Raw genomic sequence first — 13026 nt, 5'->3', positions numbered from 1 at the left:
GATTCTGCACTCCTTAGACGTGCACAGACAACTTAGATTCTACTTGGACAAAACTAAACCTCAAAGGAAATCTGATCAACTGCTGGTGGCATTTGCTGCAGGGGCAGAGGGGAAGGCTATTTCAAAGCAAACCATTTCCAAATGGATAGGCCATTGAATTATCTTTTGCTACAAACACCATGGAAAACCTATCCCACAGGGGATCAGACCCCACTCTACCAGGGATGCATCTACCTCTGCAGCCTTTCTCAGAGGTGTCCCTACAAGGGACATCCTAGAAGCTGCTACTTGGAGTTCTGTACATTTCACCAAGCATTACCATCTGCCAATTTTCTCTAAATCCAGAGCTGGCTTTGCCACTGCAGTCTTGCTGGGCCTTTTAGCTGGTCCTAATTCTATTTGAATTCCTCCTCCCATCCTTAGCTTTGGGAATCTACCCAAAAGTGATGACTGCAACAGTGAAACACGAAGAACATAGTACAGTTGGTGTACACTTACCATAAATGTAGATGTTCGAGTGTATTCACTGTTGCAGCCCTGGTTACCCTTTCTCCAGCCTCCTTCTTTTTTGGATATACCTCTACTTTCCTTTACTATCGTCAAAAGCTTTTTGGTGTATTTGCTTTTTTGTTGGAGGTATAACCTTGTATATTTAGATTTAATTGCCTCCCATTAATGGGCCACCTGAAATCGGGGGCAAGAAAAACTGATGTCATGGCATCGGGTGCATGTTTTATACCCCTGACGACCTGACATCATGGAATAAGGGACAGCAACTGACGCAGAACCCAAGACTTTGTTAATCAGGCCGACTGAGGGCTACTGCAAGCAGATAACCCAAATGTGATGACTGCAACAGTGAATACACTCGAACATCTACATTTATGGTAAGTGTACACAACTGTACTTTCCAGTTTCTCAATTTTTGTATTATCTTGTTTAGTCTCTTCCCACAGCCACAATAGAGTCATTTCTAATCTATACTTCTAAATACTTAATTTTATCATGTCCGCATAAATATGGATATTGTTGGACCAATTAGTGTATGGATGCATTATTTACCACTATTGCCTTTGTTTTACCTTCATTAATTTTGTATCCTGAGAAGGTTTAAATTGTATTAAAATATTCCACAACACTGTAATATCCCATTCTGGTTTTGTCATGTATAAAATAATATCTTTAAACAGAGCAAGCTTTTCCTGACTACCATACTAATTATATCCATTTCTGAATCCCTTATTTTCTTTGCCAGTGGTTCTAAATATAATGCAAACAACAAATGGGAAAGTGGACAACCCTGCCTGGTTCCTCTACTCAAACATAGGTTATTAGAGAGGACCCCACCTACTTTAATTTTCACCTACGATCCCTCATATGTTCTCCTAATCAACCTTATAATTGTATTAGGGAAAGCAAATGCTTCTGTTGCCCTACTCATGAAGTCCCAGTCTACTCTGTCAGATGCTTTCTCTGCATCAAGACCCATCAATAGCCGTGGTATTTTCGTACATTCTGCTTTCATCTGGATCATCACTGTTCTCTTAATATTGTCCGATATTTGCTTCCCCTCCACAAAACCGCACTGATCCATATCTATCAATTTTGGTATCACTTTTGCCATTCTTTTAACCATTATAGACATGAACACTTTATAATCATGGTTTAGTGTTGAAATGGGCCTGTATGAAGCTGGAGCTGATGGATCGTTACCTTCTTTAGGTATTACTGTTACAACCACTTTCTTCCATGATGGTGGTACTTCTCCTTCTTTTAAAATACTGTTAAACAAAACCTTCCAGATCTTTATCAGATTTTTCCCTCCTAGCTTCCAAACTTCCACAGGAATACCATGTGTGTTTTTAGGGACTTTCTTGTAGATTGGTTATACATAGCCATTTTTATCTCATCTCTTCTTATCCTGTTAGTAATTGAGCCTCATCTACCTTTAACCTTGGCATATTTAATTCTTCCATAAACATTTCCATTTGTACCTTTCTTGATTTCCATATTTCTCTGCTTTATATAAACTTTCATAAAATTTCCGAAATATTTTTAATATTTTTACAGGGTCTCTTGTTATCTTCCTTGTTAGAGGCTCCCTAAGCTTGCTTAACAACAATCTTTATAAACTCATGCATATTATTAAGGTAATCCCTTATGTTCTGTTTAGCATTCTGCAGTTGCTCATTTTCTTCTGAGAGATTGCCCCTATTTGGCAGTACTTTAACATTTGTCAGTCCCTCTAAATAATTTTTGTTACTACTTAACCATATATCACTTTTCTTTATTTCCACCCTAGTTTTAAAATTCACTTTAATTTTATCCCACTCCCTAATTATATTTTCAGAAGAAATTTCTATCTTCTCTAGTAGCATCTGAATTAATTCCAAAAGTTTTCTTAAATTCCTCTCTTTTCAGCTAATAGGTGGGAAAGTGCCAATGTCTCATTTTTATTTCATTACCTTGTGTTTTTATTTTAGTGATTATTGGTGCAGGATCTGAAATAATTATTGGGTGCATTTCAAGACCTTCAATTAAATGTACATGTTCCAAAATGGATCTTAAATTTTATTCCATTTTTTTATACAAGTACCATGGCAAGATTGTCCCTGGGAACATTAGAACTCATTCTACCAAGACCACCATTTTCTTCAGGGAGTGAGTGTTCACCTCGGCCATCCTATGGGCAGCTACCTGATGTCCACACCTTCTCCAGACAATACAGTTTGTCCTTTGCTTCTAGACCCAGAGCAGGCTCACCTCTGTGGTCCTGCAGGGGCTTCTGCCTTCTTGGTACTGCCTGTCCAGCCACCCTTTCCTGTAGCTTTGGGAATTATTACTGCAGTAGTAAAACATGCCAAATGTAGTACAGTTGTGTCAACTTACCGTAAGTGTAGATGTTCATGTCTTAACTGTTGCAGTATCCTGTCCTTCCCTCTTTCTCCTCTCTTCGGTTGTGGTTTAGGTCCTCCTTTCCTTCTCTTTTAGGTCCGTTCTCCTTTTAAATGCCCAACATATCTTTATCACCCCATGTCTTCTGGAGACAGTATGGACAAATTGTGCTCTTGGCCTGCGGCTCAGAGAGTGGGGCAAGCAAGACCTGATAGTAATGGCCCTGGCCAATAACCCTTATACTCCGACATTGGAGGGAAGGACATCTGTCGGGCCTGGGGGGGGGGGGGTCTCTTGCATTCAAGCTGGCTAATGGCTTCCACTGCAGGAAATTCCAAAAATCCCAATAAGTTAGTAATGCAACTGTGAAGCCAGTCCAACATATACATTTATGGTCAATTGACACAAGTGTACTTTCAGAATAACTGCACTGCATGGACTTGTGCTACTAGTCTTGTAGCTTGTCTGTGCTATAGGGTCCTGGATGATGTCACTATGCAAGATTGGCACCTTTCAGTAATAATTATGTAGGCTCCGCAAAGAAGATTTTGGTTGTTTATGTTTTCGCTTGTTAACTGGGATAGAGCAGTGATTCACATGGACCTTTTTCAGACTCGGCCCAGGAGTAGTGTATGGTTAAGTGACCAACTCAGGATCACACAGTAAACAAATACAGGCTGAGGAATGAAAGAGGTTCTTCTGATTCCCACTGGGTTAGCATAATGTTCCATACTAAGTACTATAATTTGGGCTTTCTTCAGTGCCAGTAGTGTTTGCATAGGTGTTGACCATGATGAGCATAATGAAGGATGTCCTTCATGGATGCATCTGCAGTCATAACAACTGGGTTGTCCTGTCGTCAGGCAGCCCTTCAGTCGGCCGGATTCCAAAGTCCGGGTCCGGCTTCGGCTGATGTCGCACTTCACCCGACGTCATCTCTGTTGGTCTTCGGGTATAAAAGCATCAGCCGACGCCATTTTCTTCAGTCTTTCTTGCCGCGTGGCGCCCGAAGCAGAAGCTGTTCGCAAGTGCCGGTCGGTCGGATCCAGAGATTACTCCGACTACGCATTCTGCCAAAAAATGCAAAGAAAAAGACCGACACTCGCGGTCCGCGGTTTCGGCCGAAACCATGGTTAAACAAACCGCGAGTGTCTCGGTTTCGGCCGAAACCGAGAAAACTGATCAACATACAGCTGAATCTATCTCTACAACTGAGGTCCCTGCTAACACTCTTGAATCGGCCTCAGAAATTTTACCCACTACGGTGCTTACCACTGACTTATCAGACACCATTCCCTTGGATGTCTCTACCCCAGCACGTGGTGCTGCTAGGCCTCCAGCAGCCATGTCCATTAAGGCCTTCGCCAGGGCTAAAGCAGCCAAGACTACTAAAACAGTGCCTGTTAAACCCCCCTCAACCAGGCCCTCTTCCAGTTCTCAAATGCTTACTTTGGCAGAAGATTTAATTTCATTAATTAGAGGATCTCAATCTCACCCAGACAGGGCCTCTCAGCCCCCAGAGAAGAGACCTAGGGCAGAGCCCCATGAGCCAGTGTCCTCTGATGATTCTGCTGATGAATCAGACATAACTGACCAGCCAGAGGCTCCTTTCTCCAATTTTGAAGATTCTGATGCTGAAGAATCCATTCCAGCTGCTTCCCCACCAGAAGAATTCTCCTTTGGGGAAACCTTGCATGCCATGCGAGAACAGTTCCAATGGCAGCAACAGGATTTTTCAGACTCCAGAAAAGACTTAGGACCTTTTGCACCTTCCACAGCACAGGCCCTTAGCTATACCTCCTGTTCTCTCTGTGGTGGATGATGCTTTCAATGATGTCTGCTGCTCCAGATTCTTTACCCCAGCCCCTGCCAAACCAGACAGATTTTACAGGGTGCCAGATACTCATCACCACCTTTACAAGGCCCCTCTTGCAGACCCGAAACTATTTCCCAGGGTCCCAAGGCAGTAGCAGCGACCATAGCTAAAAACCCTGTTCCTTCTGAAAGGGAAGCAAGGTCATTAGACAGATGGGGTAAAAGGTTTACACTTCAGCCACTCTCTCAGCTAGAGCTTTAAACTGTCAGTTTCACATGATACAATACCAAGAGTTTATGCTTGATCAGTTAACTAAAAAGCTAACCACTGATGAATCTCTTGATAAGAAATATGTATTAGAAATGGTAAATAACATACAGCAAGTTAGTAACCATTCTTTAAAATGTGGCTATGATGCACTGGAGGCTTCATTTAGATCAGCCATGACTGGCACTGTAATTAGAAGGCATGCATGGCTAAAGGAGCAAGCTTTACCGGATCATGTTAAATCTAAATTGCTAGATGCTCCTATGGATAAAACAAGTTTGTTTGGTACACCTGCCCAGCAGGTTATGAAGAAAATGGAAGAAAAGGCAAAATCAGTCCAGACAGTTAAAGATTTCTTGCAGGTTCAACCCCCAAGGTTTAGCAGGAACTGGCCTGCCGAAAATTGGTCCTTTCCTGACTCCACAAGACCTCAAAGGGGCAGGAATAGACGTTCCAGAGGCAGAAACCAATCCAGAGGAGGTGCCTACAGAGGACGATAGTGGCAAGGTAACAACAGAGGCACAGACTCAACACCTGCCACTACATCAACACAGCCACAGTGACTTAATCCTAAACCCGCCTACCAGGGAACAAATAGCAGCTCCTCTAGGCGGAAAGCTAACCTTATTTTCAAAAACTGGCACCACATAACAAAGGACAAGTGGATTTTACGAACCATAGATCAAGGTTACCGGTTCCACTTCCACACTTTACCAGACAAAAGAGGAATGCCAAATCTACCTCCAAATCAAAAGACAGAGGCTCTACAACAGATAATGGAGTTAGCAAACATGAGAGCTGTGGAGAAAGTGCCAACAGCAGAGCAAGGAAAGGGGTTCTACTCCAGACTATTCCTAGTTCCAAGAAAGGAAAAAAGTTGGAGACCAATTCTAGACCTGTCCACCCTGAATACTTACATCATTGTCCCAAAATTCAAAATGCTGACCCTACAGCAACTTCTTCCCATGCTGGGCAAGGAGTGTTGGCTGGTAACTCTAGATCTCAAGGTGGCATACCTGCAGGTCCCCATTCGACCAATCTGCAGAAGATACCTCAGATTTCTTGCAGGATCAGAGCACTATCAATTCTCAGCATTGCCCTTTGGCTTATCTACTGCGCCCAGAGTATTCACAAAATGCCTGGCATCAGTAATCGCCCATTGCAGACTACAGGGAATTCAAATTTATCCATACCTGGACGACTGCCTGATACAAGGAGACAACAAAAGCAAGCTGACAACAGATTTACAAAGGGTCATTTACTTGCTTCAAGCACTGGGATACACAGTCAATTTACAAAAGTCAAGACTGATACCATCCCAGACAAGGACTTTCCTGGGAGCGGAATTGGACACAGTAAGACAAATGGCATTCCTAACTACAGAAAAACAAAAGAACTCCCTCTTTACTTCTTGGCACTAACAAAACTGAACAAGTTAACAGCAAGAAAGGTACTGCAGGCCTTGGGTTTCATGGCATCATGCATAATCTTGGTTCCATTTGCCAGACTACATATGAGAAAACTACAGTGGTACCTAAAGAATTTATGGTCCCAACACAGACACAGCCTAGAAACGGAAGTCCCACTAATACCATGCTTAAAACAGGAGTTCCTATGGTGGGCTCAGGCATGCCAGTCAAACCCAGGCCTGCCCTTTCGCAAGGGTCAAGCAAGCCAGACCATCACAACAGATGCTTCAGACCTAGGATGGGGGCATATGCTGGACAAATGCGCAAGGATTGTGGACACAGGACCAACTTCACCTGCACATCAACCTGAAAGAAATGCTGGCAGTAAAACTGGCAATCCAAAAGTTCAGACCATTTCTCAAGGAGGACCACTTGATGATAAGGACAGACAACACCACAGTCATGTGGTACATCAACAAACAGGGAGGCACTCATTCTTACCCCTATGCAGAATGACTTTGGAGCTGTGGACCCTGGCACTCAGCTACAACATCCAGTTACAGGCAATATTTGTGCCAGGAAAAGAAAACTCTCTAGCAGATATGTTAAGCAGGACCACATCGGATGCCCACGAATGGCAGCTGCACCGGATATCTTCAAGACCATCTCGAAGAAATGGGAATGCCTCAGATAGATCTATTCGCATCACCTCTCAATCACCAGCTCAAAAAATTCTGCACAAGGACATTCCACCCACTAGCATGGAAAGTGAACTCGCTCTCCTTCAGCTGGAAAGGCCTAACAGCATATGCATTCCCACCTCTTCCCTTGATACACAAAGTACTACTAAAAATCAAGGAGGAACGTCCAAGGATAATCCTGATAGCTCCAAACTGGCCAAGACAGCATTGGTTCCCACTGCTGAGGAGCATGTCTCGGAACAATATGTGGCCAATACCCTGATGCCTTTGATGCTTACCCAGATCAACTTCAGCACCATGCGTCCACACCTACAAACGCTGCAACTGACTGCATGGAACATCACATAGCAGCTGCTAATACAGAACTTTCACAAAGAGTTAAAGACATTATTCTTGAAGCACGCAGGCCTTCAACTAGAAGGAATTATGCTGGGAAATGGAAAAGGTTTGTCATTTGGAGTTCTGAAAGAGGAAAAGATGTATCAAACATAGATATGCCTAACATTCTGGAGTATCTGGCGAACTACTTCATTCAGGCCTGTCCTACTCCTCCATCAAGATTCATGCATCAGCTATTTCAGCAGAATACAGCTTTGATCCACCTGTTTTTTCACACCCTTTGCTCAGGCAGTTCCTCAGAGGAATCAAGAATGTAAAACCTCCAAGGAAACCACCATTGCCAGCTTGGGACTTGAACTTTGTGCTAGAAAAATTGACACTATCACCTTTTGAACCAGCAGCAACAGCAGACCTACAACACCTGTCATGGAAAACTGCTTTCCTACTGGCAATTACTTCAGCAAGGAGGGTTTCAGAACTACAGGCCTTAATGGCAGTGCAACCCTTCTAATCTTCCACCAAGATAGAGTGTCCATGAGGACTAATCCTACATTTATGCCTAAGGTGGTATCCAGAGTGTCTTTAAACCAGGCAATCCACCTGCCTACCTTCTTTCCCAACCCACAAAACAGAGGGAAAGAATACTGCATACCTTGGATGTACATAGACAGCTACGCTACTACTTGGACAGAACAAAAATAGCAGAAAGACTGACCAACTTTTCGTAGCCTATGCAACAGGAAGGGAAGGAAAAGCTATTTCCAAACAGACAATCTCCAAATGGATAGGAAATTGCATACGATTCTGTTACTCCTTCCATGGAAAGCCAATTCCACAGAACATAAGACCTCATTCTACAAGGGCAACAGCCACTACCACAGCCTTCTTCACGAGTGGCTACCAAAGACATTATTGAGGTGGCTACTTGGACCTCCGTGCATACATTTGCCAAGCATTATAATTTACCTCTATATTCCAGATCCCGAGCAGGGTTTGCCACTGCTGTTCTGCAAGGGATCCTAAACACACCATAATCTACTTTTATCCTCCTCCCTAGTTGGCTATGGTATTCTACCCAGTTGTTATGACTGCAGATGCATCCATGAAGGACATAGTACAGTTTTGTACCTACCATAAATGTAGATGTCCGAATTGGATAGCATCTGCAGTCAGGATTACCCTCCCTCCTTCCCCTCTGTGGTACTCCTAGGGTGTTTACCCTTCTAATAGCTAGCTAGTGGGGGGATTTCTTTCATGGTGTATTTGTTTGTATTTATGTACATACATGCTTATTTTTGTGTTTACCTCTATCTTTTGGAAACATTGGCATCTATCCAAAATTTTTTAGCCTTCTATAGGGCTTCTGGCATCTGGGGCAAGAAACACTGAAGAAAATGGCGTCGGCTGATGCTTTTATACCCGAAGACCAACAGAGATGACGTCGGGTGAAGTGCGACATCAGCCGGACCCGGACTTTGGAATCCGGCCGACTGAAGGGCTGCCTGACGACAGGACAACCCAGTTGTTATGACTGCAGATGCTATCCAATTCGGACATCTACATTTATGGTAGGTACAAAACTGTACTTTCTCAACTTGTTCCATTACCTGGTGTAGAGTACAGGGACCCAATTGCTTTGTTCCTACAGTAAGTGCTTCCTTGGCTGTAGCCCCTGGTAATTACCATGAGTTGGGAAAAGGCCTCTTTGACTTCTTCACGTAGAATAGCCTATATAGATACAGATGGCTATGAGGAAGGCATAGTGCTGGATCCAGCTCAGACGTTGCATTGTTTTCTGGACTTATTGGCTGCCCCATACTTTGTTGTGCTCAGTTTCTTAGCTGAGAATGCAGACATTGTAATATATTGTGGTTTGCATTGAGTCGCTGACATAGTGGGTGCCAATTCATTGAATCTAAATCACTCGGTGCCACTTTCTCTGACCAGAAAAAAAGTTTCTATCAAGAAGCAAGCTTCCTTGCCTCCCCCCAAGGGGGGGACCCACACCCCCAACTTATATACTGACTTCAAGGATGCACAGTAATGGGGAAAAGGGCAATGTCTGTGACCAGTGAAAATGGTTTTCAACAATATTGACTTAGTGAATTACCACTGCCAGAATTGTCAGTTCTGCAGTTCCCTGGATTGTAAGGCATCAGTACCTGCAGTGTGAGAGATTTACATATAAGACTGGCTGCCCTTATGGGTCCATGGTAGTGGGTCCATGGTAGTGGTGAACCATATCCAAAAACCTTCCTTTGAGTTTTCCCTTTCTGCTGCTGAATTTATCACAAATTTTAAGTATATGGGATTTTGCTTGCTCCCACATGGTGCAAGAAATGTGAAACCCTCTGTAGAAGGAGGTTTTTATCTGTCATTCAGAGCTAAAAGCAGCTTTCCTTGTTCCTGAAAGCCTTTGAGATAAAGCTGCTTCTTGTTCCAGGGATTGTTGTTCTGGGTAAACTCTCACTGTGTCACATGGCATCTAAACAAGTGGCGAGCAGATGTTCATCGTGCATACAGCTGCAATCATAACAGATGGGTTTTCCTGCCGTCAGGCAGATCCTCGGTCGGCCGAATTCCAAAGTCTAGGTCCGGCGTCAGTTGTCGTCGCTTCTTCCCTGACGTCAGTGCGACAGGGGTATAAAAGAATCAGCCGACGCCATTTTCTCCAGTCTTTCTTGCCGCGCGGTGCCCGAAGCAGAAGCAGTTCGCAAGTGCTGGTCGGCCAGCTCCTGAGATTACGAATATCTTGCAACCAAAGTCTTCTTGAAAGCTAAGTACCCATTGGGGAAACATTTCTTGCCTCAGACCGATGTCAGACAAAGTTAATAATTGTATTTCATGTGGGAAGCAAATACCGCATAAGGATTTTCATTCCCTCTGCATTCCCTGCTTAAGCCCAGACCACGACGTCTCGGCCTGTCGTTTTTGTGCTACATTCAACAAACACACCATTAAGCATTGGGCAGAGTTCGCCCAGCACTATTTTGGCAAAAAAATTTAACTACATAATGTCGTTGGATACTCCGACTCCAGTTTTGACTAAAAAACGCAAAGATAAGGACCGACACCACACCAAAGCCGACTTTAGGTGGTCCGGTTCTCAGCGACATGCCTATGCAGCCCCTGACTGCCGACGACACTTCATTGGCGGTGTCTTCTGTACCTGAGGTCGCAGGCTCTTCGACCCACACCCCGACTACAGATACCGAAGCCGCTCTTGGCGGTGAAACTCAGAGTTTAGACAGGTCTGCCTCCTCTCAAGGTGTTTTCAGGCCTTCCTCTTCTTTTTCCATCAAGGCTTTCACTAAGTCTAAGACAGCAAAACAAACCCCACAGGGGCCTTCTCAACACCCCCCCCCCCCGGACAAAAGGCCCAGAGTGGAGGAAGAATCTCCCTCCTCGGACCAGGCCTCCATTATTTCAGAACATTCTGATGACCAGGAACATTCTTACTCCCCTTTTGAAGATTCTGATGCAGAGGAGTCCATTCCCTCTGTCTCCCCCCGTGAGGATTTCTCTTTTTGGGAAACCTTGCATACCTTGAGGGAACACTTCCACTGGGAAGGCCAAGAGTACTCAGACTCCATGAAAAGGCTTAGGGATTTTCTCTTGCTCCCACAGCACAGGCCTCTGGCTATGCCTCCTGTCTTAGATATCCTTGATGATGTGTATTCGGAGTCCTGTCTTAACCCAGACTCTTTACCTCCAGCCCCAGTCAAGCCTGACAGGTATTACCGGGTTCCTGACTCACACCAATTCCTATACAAAAGCCATGCGGCTGACCCAGAAACTATCTCACAGGGCCCCAAGGGAATTAAGGCCTCCACTGCTAAAAATCCATTACCTTCGGAGAGGGATTCCAGAGCCTTGGAAAGGTGAGGGAAAAAGGTGTACACCTCGGCCAACTTATCCATGAGGACATTAAACTGCCAGTTCCATATGTTAAAGTACCAACAGTTTCTGTTATCACAGTTGAGAAACAAAATGTCACAACCTGAACAACCAGAATTGAAGGAGTTGCAGGATTTGATACATAGTGCAGAACAAGTGTGTAAACATACCTTGCAATGTGGTTTTGATGCTTTAGAGGCCTCATGTAGAGCTGCTGTTACAGGATCAGTCATACATAGACATGCTTGGCTCAAAGAGCAAACCTTACCAGATCATGTTAAAGCTAAATTACTGGATGCACCTCTGCAAAAAGATGTATTGTTTGGTGTTAAAGCTGAGGAGGTATTAAAGAAAATGGAGGAAAAGGCAAAATCAATGCAAACAGTGAAAGATTTCCTACAGGTACAACCTCCACGTTTCAGTAGAAATTGGCCTTCAAAAAACTGGTCCTTTCCAGCCACGGACAGACCCCAAAGAGGTAGATGCAGGCGCCCGAGGGGTAGAGGGCAATCTCAAGGATTGTTTAGAGGCAGACAATGGCAAGCACCTACACAAAGAGGTGGTGAGGATCGTACACAGCCATTCAGAAAGCAGAACCAATGACTTTCCCCTTTGCATGCCAAGCAAGGCTCAAATGGCAGCACCTTTAGGCGGAAAACTGGCATTATTTTCAAAAAATTGGCATATTGTCACAAAAGACAAATGGATCCTGGACATTATAGACAGAGGCTACAGATTCCACTTTCACACCCTTCCAAAAATGAAAGGCATGCCAAACCTGCCACACAATCAAAGGGCAGAGGCACAAAAACAAATTTCAGATCTCATGGACATGAAAGCTATTCAAGAGGTACCTGCACAAGAACAGGGTCAAGGTTTTTATTCCAGACTATTCCTGGTACCAAGGAAGGGCAAAGATTGGAGACCTATTTTGGACCTATCCATCCTAAACACATTTTTACTCATGCCAAAATTCAATATGCTCACATTACAGCAGCTTCTTCCCATGCTGGGCAAGGAGTCTTGGCTGGTAACATTGGACCTCAAGGAGGCATACCTGCATGTCCCAGTCAGACAAGATTGCAGAAGATACCTCAGATTTCTTGCAGGTTCAACACATTATCAATTCTCTGCATTGCCCTTTGGCTTATCTACTGCACCCATAGTGTTCACGAAATGCCTGGCATCAGTAATTGCCTACTGCAGACTGCAAGGGATACAAATAATCCCATATCTGGATGACTGCCTGATCCAAGCGGACAGCAAGCACATACTTCTGAAACATCTGGCTTTTGTAATAATGTTGAATTCCCTGGGATACACAGTCAACAAAAAGAAATCAAGGCTGATACCCTCTCAAAACAATAATTTTCTTGGGTGCCAACTTGGATACAAACACCCAGATGGCCTACCTCACGCCAGAGAAACAAGGGCAATTAACTCAATACTTCAGAAAACTGGCAACTTTCACCAGGCTGATTGCAAGGAAAATCCTGCAGGCTCTGGGATTCATGGCATCTTGCATCCTACTAATCCCATGTGCAAAGCTGCATATGAGGAAACTTCAATGGTACCTAAAAAACCTATGGTCTCAGCACAGCCACAGTTTGGAAACAATAATACCACTAATTCCATGTCTTCAAAAGGAATTTCTGTGGTGGGCTCAAGCATGCCAAAGAAACACAGGTCTCACATTCTGCAA

General features: G+C 44.0%; 1 protein-coding gene across 2 annotated transcripts in view; it reads left to right on the top strand.

Moving 5' to 3' along the window:
* Positions 1 to 13026, top strand: part of SYDE2 (synapse defective Rho GTPase homolog 2) — an 862822-nt gene that overhangs the window by 693157 nt on the left and 156639 nt on the right. The window lies entirely within an intron of this gene.

This window comes from Protopterus annectens, chromosome 10.part0 (genome assembly GCF_019279795.1).
Source record: "Protopterus annectens isolate FY-2018-M chromosome 10.part0, PAN1.0, whole genome shotgun sequence".
In the NCBI taxonomy this organism is placed as follows: Eukaryota; Metazoa; Chordata; order Ceratodontiformes; family Protopteridae; genus Protopterus; species Protopterus annectens.
The sequence above is the reverse complement of the archived record's forward strand: the minus strand, read 5'-3'. Positions and strand labels throughout refer to the sequence as shown.